General features: G+C 41.6%; 1 long non-coding RNA gene across 8 annotated transcripts in view; it reads left to right on the forward strand.

Moving 5' to 3' along the window:
* Positions 1-12,521, forward strand: part of LOC147820478 (uncharacterized) — a 29,543-nt gene continuing 17,022 nt past the window's right edge. Inside the window, exons 1-4 of one of the 8 annotated variants that reach the window (XR_015448476.1) lie at positions 7-162; positions 485-609; positions 5,971-6,105; positions 9,652-9,855. This is a non-coding gene — a long non-coding RNA (uncharacterized LOC147820478). Of the gene's footprint in view, positions 163-404; positions 6,106-9,651; positions 9,856-12,521 lie in introns of those variants that run through there. The other 7 variants (XR_015448475.1, XR_015448473.1, XR_015448470.1 and 4 more) reach the window with 7 other exon arrangements.

Below are 12,521 nucleotides of genomic sequence, written 5' to 3' on the forward strand. Positions count from 1 at the left end.
TGGGCGCCTCCGCCTGCGCAGCTCGCGGAGCGGGGGCCGGTCTCCTGCTTGCCTGTCGCGCCTCCACGTCGGATAACCAGCGCTGGAACTCTTCGGGCTCCGAGGAGGACCGGGAGACGGAGCCCGGGCCGCCTGTGGAGCACTGCAGCGGCCCTGAGCAAGGTGAGCCTCCGCGGGCCCGCGGACCGTCCGGAAGGTGCCGGGGTGCGGGGCTGACGGCGCCGCTGGAGCGCCTAGGTCAGGGTGGGCTGGGGAAGCGGGGAACTACTCGCCCTACTCGCCTTCCCTGCGGCTTGTGAGCCGCTGAGGACCGGGGAAGTGGGATCCAGTTCAGGAGATGCGCTGCACACCGCCACTCGAGTCCCAGCTGTCCCGGGCGTGGGAATCTGCGTTGGGCTAAGGCGGCATCCCAAGTAGTACTGGGCCGCCGGGAGGGGTGGGGTGGTGGTCCTGGTGGCGGTTCAAATCTGACCTTTCTAACTAGGTGAGTCTGGAGGTGCTTCTCGGAAAAGGTTCGGGGGACTCTGCTGCCGAGGCTGTATAGACAAGCCAGTTGACTCGGTTTGGACCCGCAATCTGAGGCGGTAGTCATTTTCGGTGTAGTGTGAGGTATCCGTGTGGAGCGCTTGTGTACTTTCCCCGTCACTCCTTACCCTGTTTCAGAAAAGAACTGTTTAATTGACACGTGGTGCCTTGGGTATAAAACTATTAATAGTAATTTGGAGCTTGTCAGATTGGAGACCAACCTTTAGTCCAGGAAGAAGAGTAGTATTTAATAAAATGTCTTTTTGTAGTAAGGGGCACAGAATAAGGCAAAAACATTCTATTTTTTTTTTCTGTGTTTTTAAAAACTCCTTTCCAAAATCTTAGCAAAGTAAATAGTCATGTACAGAACTGAAATTGAGTGATCTCTTGATAATGCTTTTTTAAAAAGTTTTTGCTATGAGTAGACTCATAGCGTTTTCTACTTCTCTCCCTTCCTGTGAAACTTTCAGAAATAGCTGGAGCCAGCTGTTAACTTGGAGAGGGGGAGCTGAGGCCAGTCCCTCAACAAGCTGGTCATCAGATACCAGGTCATGTGCAACCACTGGCTATTAAGAAATCACTCTGCTTCCATCTTTGAGTCATTTGGACATCATTTGTGGGATTGTTTCATATTAGGCTTTTATGTATGAGAAGCGGTGTAGGAAAGGCATGAGTATGTCAAACTCAAGGCTTTTCGTTATATAGCTGACAAATTGTGTTGTGTGTTGATAGAATCTCCCCAGGGTTTCTTTCGATTAAATGTATCTTACAATTTAGAACTCTGCATTGACCATACCGTGTAATAGATAAACATTTTCAGATGGGGAAGTGTGAAGTGTGTTGTTTTCAATGATTTATTGAGAGTTTCATCCCTTTTCTCATTAGATGAGAAGCAGATTGTCATATTAGTATCATTGTAATATTGTTTTATAAAACATGCTGTACTTTTGACCTGTTATCACTTTTTTGAAGGTGCCGAGGAGGGGTGTAACTGGTGAATAAAGGTCTCCTGCTCTGAGTACAGTATTAACTGTATGCAGAGTAGAATAGTAGATATACCAGAGATTAAAAAATGGGAAGACTATCTCCTTGGTATTTAAGTGTGTACAAATGCAGTATTTGACCACTATCAAGGGTAATAGGTTCAATTTTGACTGTTGCTCTGTATGTAGAATCAACATGAATAAAGCTTTTGGTATTATTCTTTTTTTTTTTTTTTTTTTTGGTACTGGGGATCGAACTCTGGACTTTGCACCTGTGAGGCAGGTGGTGGAACCACTGAGCTAAATCCAGCCCTTTGGTATTATTCTGAATGCCTGTGAAGGACATTTCCCTGAAATTCAAAAATTTATGGTTATATCTGTTTTTTGGAAGATTTTAGTTAAGGGTGTTTTGTTTTTTGAAGGTGCTGGGTATCAAACCTAGGGTCTGTCGAATGCTAGCTGAGTGTTCTACAACTGAGCTACATAGCCCTAGCTGTAGGAAGCGTACTTTATATTAAATGAACACACTGGGGACGGTACCTGTTTTTAAGTTTAAAGAACACGTTACATATTTCAAGTTCTTTACTTGATCATTTACTTATCTATAGTGCTTGACACAACAAAGGTTTCATTTTTCATCATGGTCAAATGTTGTGTATATTGTAGATATGGGGAAGCAGTTGGGCTCCTCACAGTTATGAACCATGTGAGGAATACAGTACCTGATACTGAAACAACAGTTACAACTCAGCTTCTGTTCTTTTCCTTCTATGGAGTAATGTCAATAAGTCCCAATACTAATTTCTTCTCCCCTAGGATAGAATGGATCTGAAACAGGAGAGTGTTTGAATTTGTATTAAAAATATGCCAGTCCAAAGTTTTTTTCTTCTATATAATAATCTGAAATACTTATGAAAGTTTCCCAGAATAGTGGATAGATTGTGATTTTAGGTGCTCATCACACATGTGAAGGTGAAACATTGTTGGGAAAAGACTTACACCTTAGTAGGACTTGAAAGCAGCTTAGCCTGGTAAAATAAAGTTTATCTCAATCTCCCCCATGGTTTTCTGAATCCTCGCCCCTACCTGTTGCCTAAAATTCTGTGAGTCCCTGTCAGTGCTGCCCTTTTCATAGAGCTTTTTCTTTGCTGGTCATTGAAGACAGCCTTCCCTTGATTTCCCATAGTGTTTTTTTTTTCAATTTGCTTCTGACTCTCGTTCTAAGTATATCTTTTTTTGTTCTTAAATTTGTGCTTGCTGGACTGTAGGCTACAGGGGTTTGGATTCTCTTGTCATGTCTAGAATATTGCCTTGTCTGAATTGTTAAATGGGGAAGTAAGGGAATGAACCTGAGAGCGAAGGTGGAAACTTGCCTTCCAGGTACAATAATAGCAGCTCAGGGCTGGGGGTTTAGCTCAGTGGCACCGCACCTCCCTTGCAGGTGCAAGGTCCCGAATTCAATCCCTGGTTAAAAAAAAAACCCCAAATAGCAGCTTGAATTTACTGAGTAGAGTCCTGGAGCTTCTATAATTTGTGGATTTCTCTATACTGAAATAATACACATCATAGGTACGTAATTGCTTGGGACCCTCTGGTCCTTTGGGAAGGGGTCTAACAAGAGACATTGACAGTTTCATTAGCTAGGCATGCAAATACTGTGTGCTAGACACTAAATTTATTGTTTAATCTTAATGGTAGTGATGAGAAGCAAGGAAGGGTAAATATATGGAGAGTCTTAAATACCAATCCATCCACTGTTAAAGTAGGCAGTGGGAAGCTGCCCATGTAAATTGAGGAGCTGGAGTCACAATAAAATTAATATGTAGGTACATGTGTGGGCAATACGCCTTTTGTGTAAATAAGTTTATGTAACTTATGAAGAAGCAGAAGATACTAGACAAAGTTATTAGGCCTCAGGAATCAAGAAACTTGATAATTTTATTGAATAATTGAATATGTGGAAGACAAGGCTAATGTAAGGATTGAATTTTTTCCCTTTTTTAAATTAGTACATGTTTGCTGCAGGTAATAGTTACATTTCTTGGGGGGAGTTGGTACCTGTAGATGACACATCTCAGTCCCTCATCTCCCTACTTCCTTGTAGGGAACCAGGGCAAGGGGACATTACTAGAACCTCTGCAGTAAGTCCTAGTCTCCTGCGAGCCAAGGCAGCACGAGGGGAATTAATTACAGGAAAGGTAGAAACCTGAAACTTTGAGAAGAAGCTGAGCTTTGGGTCTGATCAGTGCTGCTCTGGGCGGCAAAGAGGAAAGCCCCCAGCTTACCTCAGTACATCAGGAGAAACAAATGTAACAAAAGACTTGCGGAGAGTTCAGCACATCCTGCCTAAACAAGATGTAACAGTCCAAGAACAATGAGGAACGGAGTAGATGTTTGTTCCTCCCAGGATGTTTTCAGCTCCCAGGATGTTTCTTGTCCTGGAGAATCACAGCCTCATGGGATCATTGAGGTCTCAGTTGTGACCAGAGGCCAAAATGGAGTTAAGTCTCAGAATTCCATAGGTGGGCTGTAGGCAAGAGAACTAGGCTAACCAAATGATTTTACCCTGAAATTATGTAGCGTGGCTCCCAACGCTTCTACTGTCTTTTATTTTCTCTTTACAGTATTTGTATTTTGAGCTTCTCATAGAAGAGGAACCATGTAATATTTAACCTTCTGTGTTTGATTTATTTCACTTAACATTATGGTTTCAAGGTGCCTCCGTTTTCCTACAAGTTTATCCGTCCTTATGGCTGAGTAGTACCCCATTATATATAAATACCATACTTTATATATTCATCTTTTGACAGACATTTAGGCTGCTTCCAAGATTCAACTATTATGTATTGTGCTACTATAAATATGGCTATGCGTGCATATCTTAAGGGTTTAATGTGAAGGAAAAATTAATAGAATTCGGTGATGAGCTACAAGGAATGAGAAGGGACAGATTATGTTCTGTGACTAAGCATTTTCATTATTTTATTCAGCCATTCAAACAATAAGTAGAGAAACACAAGCTCCAAGAAATTCACTCCTCAAAGCTCTTTTCACAAGAAGTAGTGAAGTAGTTGAGTCTATTTAATCTTGTATCTGCTATTCTGTTCAGGTAATGTACTGTAAGCCTACACGAGGTTTGAGTCTGCCTGACTACAGAATTGTGTACAGCCAAGAAAATAGGAACAGAGGGAAGAACACCTTGCAGAAGCAGGAGAGTTCAGTTTTGTTTGTAACAGTCATTTACTTGAAGTTGTTATCTAAATGGTGGTAAGTTGAAAGCAGTTACAAATAAGGAATAGTGACTAGGGAGCCCCTAGAGATTGTTAGTATAGGTGAGTTCTTACAGAGGGTTGTAAAAATGGGCTTTAAAGATTTAAAAGTTGAACCTATCTCAAACATGCTCAATTAGGGAATAGGAAAAGAAAGATTTCTCCACAGGTGAAGAACCTGAGCCAGTTCGTTACATGGAAACAATCAATTTTGAAGTAGTTTTTGGAACTAGTAGATATTTTTTGGAATTGTTTATACTTAAAACCCCAGAGCATAAAGAAAAACAAGCAATATTAAGTTTTCTCATAGAAGTTCCATTTTTTTCTTTGCCATTTTATTGATGGTGATTTCTGTGCATCAGTATTTGAGTGACATAGAAATCACCTTTAGGTACAGAATAAGAATATACCAAGGAGAATATACCAAGTATTTTTTCAAAAACCAATTTATTAGAAAATAAACCAGGGCCAGGGATTTATCTCTTTGGTGCCATGATTGCCTGCCAAGTGCAAGGTCCTAAGTTTGATTTCCGGTTCCCCCCCCACCCCAGATACCAATTAATTAGAAAATATATCCTTAGAGAAACTTGGAAAATGAACTGAGCATTTTAAATACATAGTATTGAGTTCTATAGGGGAAGAATTAAAGTTGATGTGGACTGAAGATCTCATCTAGTATTTTTACTTTGATGTCGTTATGACTGTCATCAGTTTTCATACGAGGTTAACTTACAATAAAAGGAGAATTTTGGCAGTTCTTGGCCCCACACTTCTGTTGATTTAGAAGCCTTGGCACAGTACCTGGTATGAGAGAGAGACTATAACTGGACTTACTTTTCTGTTGACTGAGGTCATTGTGACAGGGCCGAGAACCATTTCTAAATGTCATGAAGGTTGAGGAGGGGGAGGATAAAAGCATGCAAAGAACAAAGCAGAACTTTGCATCAGAATCTTGCTTTGGCTTGATTCTTCAGATGTTAGAGATAAGAAAGTGTTGTATTTTATTTCCTGCCTATTTAAACTATTGTAAAAATGACTAAAAATCATATAGTCTCAAAAATCTCAACTTTTCATGTTACCATTTTATTGCTTATGCTCATAACTAAATTAGAACTCATGTTTTGGTTTTAAAAGTTTGGATTTCTGACTTTGATATTTTTTTTCCTCCTGTGCCTTCCCTTTTCCACCCCCAGTGGGCAAACTACATTCATGGGTGGCAGGATCGTTGGGTAGTTTTGAAGAATAATACTCTGAGTTACTACAGATCTGAAGATGAGACAGAGTATGGCTGAAGGGGATCCATCCGCATTAGCAAGGCTGTGATCATGGTGAGTTCCTATTTCTCTTCAACAAGGATTCACTGAGCATCACCTATAGTCAGGAACCATATACATCTGTGAACAAAATGAACATCCATGCTTTGGTGGAGCATGTTTTCTAATACTTTTTTTTTTCTTTTTGGTACCGGGGATCAAACTCAGGACCTTGCGCTTGAGAGGCAGGCCCCGGGACTGCTGAGCTAAATCCCCGGCCCTCTTACACTTTTTCATCAGTTATTTTGGCGTGCTTATCACTATGTAGTGTTGTTTTGTATAGGTATGTAATATTTCATATCCAGTGAAATTGGGACATTTACTTCATAAATTATGGAAAGAGTTAAATCAGGAAAATCATATAAAATTTACATCTTATTTTCAGCTTAAAATATATGAATATATATTCATTTGCCAGGTTTTTCATGTTGAGCAAATGTCATCTTTTGTGATGCTGAGAATTGTTACTGTGTTAACTGTATCCGTAATTATGTCCAATCTAGTTTCCAGTTTTGCTTCCCCTAAAGTGGAGTGAGAGTTGAAAGGTACTTTTGAAAAACTGATTCTGGGCTCTTTCTGTGATGTTCCCTAACATCTTGCAATTGTGTCACCTTTATCTAATGTAACATTTTTTTTTTTTTTTTGGTACCGGGGATCAAAATCGGGTCCTTGTGCTTGCCGCTTGGGCAGCAGGCAGCGAAACCACTGAGCTAAATCCCCGGCCCTAGTGTAACACCTTTGAAAGGAATAACTCACTTTTGAGTCATTCTACTTAGTTTACATTCAACTCTGGACTGCAGTCCATAGACTTAATGTAATTCATTTGTGTAAGAATAAAAAGTGGACTGGCCTAAACAGGTTTGGGAATAACAACTGACTTGTTTAGCATGTAATTCAGTTATACTGGGATCAGGAGTGTTTGATTATGGCTGGATGGAGCGGCTTATGCCTGTAATTCCAGCCTTTTGGGAGGCTGAGGCAGGAAGATTCTAGGTTCAAACCCAGCCTGAATAACTGAATGACTTGGCATGACCTTATCTCAAAATAAACAATTTTTAAAAGATTTGGAATGTAGCTCAGTGCTGAGGTGCTGGGTTCAGTTCCCAGCACTGAAAAAATTAAAAGTTCTTAATTGTAACAAAAATAGTTAGTTGAGAGTGGCTAGAATGCCGTATCCACATTTATATTTAGTAAAGGGCTAAAACTATATTGGCTACGGTAGGACAGGTAAATGGAGATAGCTCAGTTAAGGGAGCTATTGTAGTTAATGTCTAACGTTGGGTATGCTAAAATAAGAGTATACATTTTATTCCCCCATTCAAAGAGAAATCACATTTTCTAATAGAATTTATTTTACTTTCCTTATAAAAGTAAAAGGTATACTTTGGATTTGTTACTGTTTGTATCTCATTTATGTCATGCATTTAAGGAAAATCTTACAGAATTTTTCCATCATTTTTTATACATTTGATATATTCAAGTTTGAAAAGAGAAGCTTAGTTAGATATCAAGTTGGAAAAGCAGGAATTGTTTGGAAGCATTAAGCTACTATTCTTCATTCTAGGGACAATTTTAAATAAATATTTTGAACTTTAAAGCTCAATATTTACTTTGATGTGTGGTAGATTATAGTGTTTTTCCAGTCTACTATTTTCAAAGTTTTTCTCTTGGGGCAAGGATTTAGCTCGGTGGTTCTGCTGCCTGCTTTGCAAGTGCAAGGTCCCAAGTTCGATCCCCGGTACCAAAAAACAAAACAAAACCAAAACAAAACAAACAAAAACAACAACGTTTTTCTCTTTTAAGATAAATCATTATTCATATCGGGATAGAATAGTGGATGGAAATATAGTTCATGATCTTGAAGTGTCTTTCCACGGGTTCTTCCCTGCTCCCCTTCTTTTGCATATGTCAGGTACATATTAATTGTAGTAATTGACTCGTTGAAAACAATGTTGATGATTGATGTCAAAAGGGGAGAGAAGTAAATATTATCTTTATCGTCTTCTAAGTAGTAGTATCCCTAGAGTACCATGGTCGTCTCCGTGGATTTAAATATAGTTATCCTATCTTGAAATATTGGCTGTAGTAGTAGTTCATGTCTTATTTGAAGAAAAGTGTTTTTTTGGTACCGGATGTCGAACTCGGGACCTTGCGCTTGCGAGGCAGGTGCCGGAACCACTGAGCTAAATTGCCAGCCCGAAGAAAAGTTTCAATAAACATTTTCATTGCATCTGAGGGGTAGAGAGCACTGTGTCACTTCATTGTAGATTTTGTGTGTGTGTGTGTGATAGTTACATTTGTACGCAGAACTTTCAGTTTGTTATATAGTTATAAGGAATGGGTAGAAAAGTGGGACTGTTTGAATACTTTGGAAGGAAAGATGTGTAAGTGACTAATGGGAATATATTAAAAACATTTATTTCTAGTAAGAAAAGAAAATCAGCCCGATTGTTTGGGTCACCTGCAGTTCAATTTGATGAAATTGAACTGACAAGGGACTTGGGAGACAGCGTTGAGGAGCTCAGGCCAGAGAGGGGGCGTGTGCCAGGGAAGGAGGAGGTGGGAACTTGCGCGTGGGAGGGGGTGCACTCTGCCATTGGGGTCCCCTCCCCCCTAACGGTGGCCCATAACGGTGGCGATGAGCAGGCAGGCAAGGTGTGAGGCTGCGCCCGGAAGTGACCCACAGCCTCCAAACAGGGTCTGGGAGGACATGGTAAAGGGCAGGAGTAAGAAGTGCAGAGAGGCAGAGTCGGGAGCCGCTCTTGACCTCCGCGCCTGGGTAGCCCGAGCTAGAGAAGCAGCCGCGCGCGCGTGGACGAGGCCTCCGGGAACCTGGCCGGCCCCCTGAGAAGGCGCGCACCCTGCAGCAGCCTGGGACCCACCGGGGTGCCATGCTGGGCCTCTCAAGGGGGCGGGACGGCGCCAGGCCTGCAGGGGGCACTGCAGCCTGGACAGACATGGGGTGGACTGGACCCAGTGAGCAGACGGGAGCGCGCGGGGCCTGCAGGGGTTGCAGCCTGGACGGAGATGGGGCAGATGGGGACCCACGCTGAAGGGGCTTAGGCTGTGTCCAGGATCCGGGGCTCAGCGCTCAGCCCTGTGCCTGCAAAAGTTACCTTAGTGCTAACAGCCAGCTTCAGACTTTGTAAAAATGACTGGCTGCCTCTCGTGGACTGACGTTAGGTTGCCCTGCATTTAGAACAGACAGTATGCTCCTGGGGATTGATACCGGTTTACTTCCATCTTGCTGGAGAGTTTTAATATCTAAAATTGTAGGCTTTTAAAAATGTAAGCACTGGAAGGTTTTTCCTTCTCCATTTATAGCCCTTGTTTTCTGTAGCTTGACAGAAAACTGAAATGCTGTTGTCTTAGTGACACCAACGGTGAGTGAAGCCCTTGTTCAGGCGGCTCCTGATAGGAACGGGGATGTGGTTGGATGTCTCTCCGTGCAAGTTATTGCCACTACTTTCCACCCTTTGTTGTCTGGTTGGGGGATGTGGTGTAAGACCCTGTCTGAAACGTGGTATGGAGATTTTAACAGCTGTGTTAAAATGACCACAGACACATCCGCAGCCAGAATCATCAGGACTTGGAAACCGTTTCCCCAAATCCAAGCTCCAACCCGCTGGGGTCTGTCCCCCAGAAGACACCTGATGAGAGTTGCAGTGATGACTGACCGTGGCAGTGTTTCTGGAGCTCAGAAGAGGGAAATCGTACTTCAGGTTGGAAATGGGAAAGGAGATCGGCAAAGACTTTGAGGAAAAGGTAGGATTAGAACTGTAACAAATAGCGCTAAGCTTTGGATGTGTGCGGCCTGTGCTGGAAATATTGGGGGCTGGCGGAACTTCAGGGTGGTGGTCACCAGGGTCCCTCAGCAAGAGAACAGTCTGGCTGGAAAAGAGTTTCTGAAAGAGGAGGAAGTGGGAAGCAGGTTGGAAGATTGTTTGGCACCAGTCCTGGAGAGCCTGATTATGGTTGGCAGCAGGGCATTCATTCTGTAGGAAGGCACGAGTTGGTTCTTCTCTTTTAAAAATCATATGAGCCACTTTAAGTACAGTAGCATGTAGTACACTGAGTGATTTTTAAGTAGGAGAGCGACTTGATCAGAAGTGTAGTTCACAGTGAACACGACAGCAGTGCCTAGATGGATTGGACATTGACCGAGAAAGGAGAAGCATGGTTGTCAAAGCACTACTAGACTCCGGGCTGCGGTGGTGTAAAGGAGGGTTGCAACGGTAGGGATGGATAGGAGAGGACAGAGGTGAGAGTTGATGGAGAAAGATTGCAAAGACTAGATAGATGGCAAGATCCAAAAGATGGGAAGGGGAGAGAAAGGAAGAGAAAGGTCATCCAGGAATAAAGATTATGGATTGGAAAATTATCTTTGTAAAAGTGGAAGTGAAACTTGAAGATGTGGTGAGATTTTCAAGGGATATCATCATGGAGAGAAAAGGGCCGTAGGTAAATGTACTTTGGGAAAACTTTTAAACTTGAAGAGATAAAAGGAATTAAAAATCAGGTTAACGGTGTAATATGTGAGTATTTAGAAAAATAAAACCAGGAGAGTTGGTATGACAGAAGATTAGAAAAATACAAGTATCTGATCAAATACTGCAAAAAGATAGAAAAGCTTAAAAATTGAGGGAGGCCATTGATTTTGATAATGGAAACGTTGGTCAAGTAAGAGAATTATGGAAGCTTATAAGAAAAGTAGGTGGAAGTAGGAGGGGTAGGGGAAAGGAAAGAAGGGAATGCAATTAATATGAGAAAATGAACAAATAGAAACAAAGTCTTTGTAAATAGGGAGGGATGGAGGGGTTGAAGGGAGGGCAGGCAAGGGGAAAAAATAAGAACCAAGAGAGTATGTAAAGGTGCATATCTGCAATGATGAATGTCATTATATTGTACGCCTAAAATGTCCCAATAAAAGGATAAAAAAATGGAAGTAGGCCAAGAACCTTGTTGCTGAATGGGAAGAGGGGGAAGGGCTGTTGGCTCATGGGAAGAGTTTTAGCTTCTAGGAGAAGGAAAGACTGAAGGGAAAGGTTCAGGGGAGGGAGTGAGATGGAGGCTCCAAGAAAGGGAAGACTTGAAGGAGCAAAGTCTGGAATATTTGGCATGGGAACATGAAGGGCACAACTTGTGAAGCTAACTGTGGAAGGAGGAGAGCTGCTCTCTCTTCTGAGGTGGTGAATACAAGAGCAAGAATTATATAGAGAAGTGTTAGGGGGAATGTAAAAGTAGCTCTAAAAGAAGTTAAGAGAGCTTGTTCTCACTGGTTTTGTTTTAGTAAGGTAAGAAACTGGTTCACCTTCTTTGGTGAGCTGCTGGAAATGGGAGCAGGGTAGCTGGTGAGGAGCTGGAGGTGGGAACAGGGATTCAGGGTGAGGAGCTTGAGATGGGGGAAAGGGTGGAGAGTGTGGAGCTCCGAGTGGGAAAAAGGAATCCAGAGCAGTTGCTTCAGCACAGAAGTTCTTGTGATAATTATGCATTTGGAATATTAGCATAATTTCTCTCTCTCTCTCTCTCTCTCTCTCTCTCTCTCTCTCTCTCTCTCTCTCATGAGTGGTTGTGAGAGTCAGAACAATTTTGAGGATCATTGAGAAGCTGGATGGATTTGTTAGCATGTTGATCTTTTCCATTTAAGTACCATATGTAAGAAGTTTGCCAGTATATATAATTTTCAAACAATACTGTGTACTAGCATGGTTGAGCAACACAGTTTCTGGTACTGTATTTGTTATGGTTAATGAAGCCTTAGCAGAGACACATCTTTTTGGAGTTCAGTGAAGTTTTAACTTCAATTTCAGAGTGGTTCCAAGTGTAGTAGATAGAAAGTGTCATCCTGGGGCTGAGAACACTTGCCTGGCAGGCAGCAAGCCCTGAGGTCCCAGCACCACCACAAATAAAATATGTTTTTCTTTGAAGATCCAGTGAGTAAACCGTTTAAGTTTGCAAGCCACATGCTTGCTCTTCATCTTTTTAAAATTTATTTTCACAATCTTTAAGAACAGTAGAGATCTTTTTTAGTTTCCAGCCAGTGAAATAACGGTCTGTGTACTATGGTTTGCCCATCCTAATATGAAATGAGTATATCTTTTGAGAAGTGTTTGAAAGGCGCCCAGGGTCAAAAGTTATATGGGGATAGATTTGGAGATGCCTGTCTGGGAATTTCAGCATTGCAATTTTTAACTGAATTTGAATTGATTTTGTTAGGGAAGGGGAATAATGTTTGAATTTTTTAAGATTAAAGTTGATGGCTTTAAAATGACTTGGGACAACCTGAGGAAATACTGTTACAAAGTCTTGGGAGGAGGCAGAAATTCTTGAATAGTTAAATAATTCATTTCTGCATGACAGTGAGGAGAGGATACTTGGAAAATTATCGAAATCAATACTTTCAAAACTAGAAATAAACCCAAAGCTTACAA

The sequence above is a fragment of the Heterocephalus glaber genome, unplaced genomic scaffold (genome assembly GCF_053883595.1).
Source record: "Heterocephalus glaber isolate CG9 unplaced genomic scaffold, H.glaber_assembly_v1.0 deba00001870, whole genome shotgun sequence".
In the NCBI taxonomy this organism is placed as follows: Eukaryota; Metazoa; Chordata; class Mammalia; order Rodentia; family Bathyergidae; genus Heterocephalus; species Heterocephalus glaber.